Source organism: Belonocnema kinseyi, chromosome 4 (genome assembly GCF_010883055.1).
Source record: "Belonocnema kinseyi isolate 2016_QV_RU_SX_M_011 chromosome 4, B_treatae_v1, whole genome shotgun sequence".
NCBI lineage: Eukaryota > Metazoa > Arthropoda > Insecta > Hymenoptera > Cynipidae > Belonocnema > Belonocnema kinseyi.
In genome coordinates this window covers 33,621,497-33,625,930 of record NC_046660.1, presented here as the reverse complement: position 1 = coordinate 33,625,930, position 4,434 = coordinate 33,621,497, and the positions used below count along the sequence as shown (strand labels likewise).

The following is a 4,434-nucleotide window of genomic DNA, read 5'->3' as shown; positions in this document are numbered from 1 at the left end:
TTTTTAGCCTAGAAATTCTCGATGATAGCTGCAGGGCGTGCCATGCGTACCCCGAGCATCTAGGATACATACCACCTAGTTGTCCAACTCATACGGGAACGACCTACATCCAAAGGTACAATGGGGCACTAAGAATGCTTTATTACTATCTCTATCTCTATTACTCTTACGACATTAACCTCAATATCACTCCGCTAAACGCTCCAAGGGAAATATTGTCAATTTTTGAAAATGAGAAGTGTCGCATATACTGGAACTTTATATTCTCGACAATCGAATTTTCGGCGCCAGTTGACAAGAACATCATAGCCAAGAAGGATGAAAGGAAAGAGAGATATAGAGAGCTTATAAGAGAGTTGCGACGGTTATACCCAGAATATTCTGTTAAACTAATCACCCTTATCATCAGGGCTCTTTGAGGTGCAAAGCTTTCACTGGTTAATAGCCTGAAAAGCACCCCTGGGTGTCAAAAATGTGCTAAAACACTTGCAGGGAAAATGCAGAAGGCGTTCGTCCTTGGGTCGCTCCGTGTGCTCAGGATGCGGTTGTCCTTATGACAAACTTTTAATACATATATGTATTGCTACTGTATAAGATTTTAGTGATGGAGAAGCTATTAAAAATATTATTCAAGAAATGTTTTTATTTTCTCCGGTGCTGTGGATTTAAATTTTTGATCTTCCCTGCTGAATGCAGATAGTCTGAGGAATGGGGCAATCGTTCAAAAAAAAGGTTTAGGGACTAAATTATGCTCTCATATCTCTCTGTTGTGCCTAAGAAATCGTACTTTTTATGAATTACCGGCGTCAAATTTTTTTTCCAATCTGAAAGCAAATGAGAGTTTTATCCTTTGTATTAGATATAATTTACATTCTTAAGATATTTCTCTAAAACTGATATGTATATTTTTAAAAAAATCTCAATTTTTACGTAAATTTGATTCTTACAACGTTTGAACAATTTTAAAAAATCTAAACAAATTAGGAGAGTATTTTATTACCCAAAGCAACAAATTGGCACGATGCGTTCGCCGAAAAATAAAAACAAGTTTTTTATGAACCACTCTAATGTATAAGACTGTGAAGTCTTAAAATGCCTTAAGATGTTTAAAACGTGGAAAGACATAAAAAGGGCCTAAGTGCCAAACTCGCCATGTAACTTTTTTGTAATTTAACTGATTTTGATTTAATTTTTCTGAATTTTTTAAAACTTTTTTCATCAAAGTTTTTAGGTTAAGTTAAGGAATTTTTTGCTTTTAAAACATGTAACGTGATACTTCTTATTTATAAAAAAACTTGCTCAATTTTTGTAAAATACGAAACATAACATGTTACTGATATTCACGAAAGAGGTGCGTTCAAAATTTATATTTATGGGAGCCATAATATTTCAAACACCTAAATATCATACAGCATTAATTTTTATTTTAACATAGATGTTTTGTCTGCAATTTCATCAATTTCATACGATCTATACCAATTTGATTATTACCAATTTTATTATTACCAATCACGTGAAGGAGCAAATCTTCACTTTAAAATTAAGTATTCGTTTCAACTGAAAGTTTAGTGAATTTTTAGAGTATATTACTTCTAAATAAAATCTTTAAATGACTTTGAAAAAAATGATTAATTTATGTCTTTCATTTTTAAAATATTTTCTGTTTCTCAATTTTAAAACATTCCACTGTTTTACAATATGATAAAAGAGAACACAGTTTTCGATTATGGAAACATATTTGTCAAAATAAGTCAAAGACTCTTTTGAATCTAATTTAGCATGTTAGTTTAAAACGTTCTGTTCCACTACTTTCGCTTTTAGCAGTTTGATGCTATAATGCTAAATATGCTTCATTTTTAAATATAGACGTACAACATACATTTTAATAAGTTATTTAATCAACATAAAAGAAATTAAACATCACAGAAATATGCTTGTGCACGAAACCCTGATAGCTTTACAATTTTCGAATGCTATCACTCATTTGGACGTATTAGGAATAATATTTAAATGTTGATAATAAAATTGCAATTCTTCCTAAAATCTCATTCAGAAGTTTTATTAATTTAAGAGATTAGGTAAATTGTAATAATTTTTACTATCTTATGGATGATGACCATCATATTCCAGCGCTAATTTGTCAAGATTTTTCGGCTTTGTAAAATTTTCCTATTGGAATTTGTACAGAATTTTGTAAAAACAACACATAGAAATCATCTTTTTCACATCATACCATACAAAAATTTTTAGCATACACTTTTCATAGATAAAATTTTGTGTAAAATCTTCAGAAACAAAAAAGGATAGAGAAGTTAAGCTTATTTTCTAGCTCAATAAATTATGATTCCGTATATTTATTTTTAGTAGGTACGGCATATTGTACTTTAGGAAAAGTTGTGATATCTACTTGTTTCTATTTTCACCAAAATACTGAAGTTGGAAACGTATAAGGTCTTCGAAGTTGTTAATATTTAATATGATGCAATTTAGTTAATAATGAATTTGTTCCCAGCATCTTGCATATCTGTTGATAAAACAAACTTTTTCATTAATAATAGCAAACTACGAGTTTGATGCATTTCGAATATTTTGGACCTATAAAGACTAAAGACCGATTACTTACAATTTCCAATTGGTTTGCAAAATTTCTATGACCAAAAACATTCAGTTTATAATTCGTTTTCCAAGAAAATATAGCTGTGTCACCTCGAATTTTTAGCTGTTTCAGCTGAATTTGCCAGCTAAAAATTACCCAACCAATTTTACTAGATTATTTCTAGAAGGAAAATTTAGCCGAAACAACTAGAAATCTAGGTGACACAGCTATATTTTTTGGAGGAAGAAATCCAGCTAAACGGTTACCTGGGACAGATAAACCATTTTTTTAAGTGTATACGAACAAACTTCATCTATTAACCTTTATGTAATAATACATATCTACATATATGTTTCTAATTTAAATTATTTAAAAATTATGCTTTATATCAAGGATATAGAGAATATGCGATTAAAGTTATTTGTATAAACTATTTGCTTGAAAAATTTAAGGGCATGTGATACTTAGAAAATTGTCGATTTTACCAGTTTTAGGTTCCCCCGACTTTTTTTCTAGAATAATAAATATTTTGTCTTAAAAATTTGGGAAATGATAGCGAACATGCTAACGGACGTCTCCACACACTTTTTTTGTGTTCTTTTTTACCATATTTTTTTTGACTTTACTAACGTGCGTGTATACTTCGAGGTTATGTGTGTTAAAATTCACCCGAGCGTTACTTCCAAACTACACAATATTTTTAGCCGAAAACTTTGGACTTACAAATAAATATAGTAACTAATCTCCCGGAACTAACCTTATTTGCAGGCAATCAAAAAAGTTTATTTCATAAATAATTTCCAGATTATCGGAAAGGCAGAGATGAGAAACGACGTAACCTCAAAATAGTGCATATGCATAAAATGTTTATTTAGCACAATACATTTTTTTGTTATTATTCCTCAAAAAAGAGTCTGGGGAATTCCGTTATGGTATTTTATAGAATCTCCGAATTCAGTTTTTAAACATTTTCATTTTTGTGGAAAAAAGCCGGGGAAACTGTAAGTATCACATGCCCTTAACCTTATTTACGTAGCATTTTCGAGATTATCATATGACCGTTTTGAAATATGTTTAATGAAAAATTGAATTAGGTTCTATTTTTAAGACATTAATTATCATCCTCTGCCTTTCATCATACCAGCATGCTATCTCACTTTCTCTGGAGAAAATCATTGTCAACTCAACTTTGTAAAACCGGCTTTTACCCATGTTTGTATATCATTTATATAAAAAAAATAGTGTACCTATAAACAAAGTGTCTTTTTCTTTCCACATTCAGGCATTGTTTCCTTAGTTTAATTAAGATAAGATTGTCAAATTATCAGTTGAAATTTATTATAAAAAGGCAATTATCTCATAATGAAAATGATGAAAGAAAGCAAGTTTTGAGTGAGAAAATTATAGAAACAATTTATTTTATTTTATGAGAAAATATTTCAAATCACTAACAACTTTTCAATGTATATTGTACCGAATTTTTTGTTTCTTACATAAATGTATATATTATACTCCTTTTACGGCTTCACTCTGACAGTGCAAACCTGCTGCTCGTGTGAAAGCAGTGTGCACAGCATCTGGTATCGTTGTTATCTAATGGGAGCACTTCAACATTCACGTGAATAACATAGTGCGATGGTGGTGTAATGGTCAGCATAGTTGCCTTCCAAGCAGTTGATCCGGGTTCGATTCCCGGCCATCGCACACTTTTTTACTTCAGTTTCAAATAAAAAAATGTAATTATGTACCAGGTGTATACATATGAAACCGGTATTTTTTCAAGAAAAAAACACATTTATTTCAAGAGAATGATAACAAATATTTTATTCAAAGTATGC

General features: G+C 30.5%; 1 non-coding gene across 1 annotated transcript; it reads left to right on the top strand.

The window, feature by feature from the left end:
• Positions 1 to 4,228: 4,228 nt before the first annotated feature.
• Positions 4,229 to 4,300, top strand: Trnag-ucc. Its single transcript has one exon. It is a non-coding gene; the product is annotated as a tRNA-Gly (tRNA).
• Positions 4,301 to 4,434: the final 134 nt, after the last annotated feature.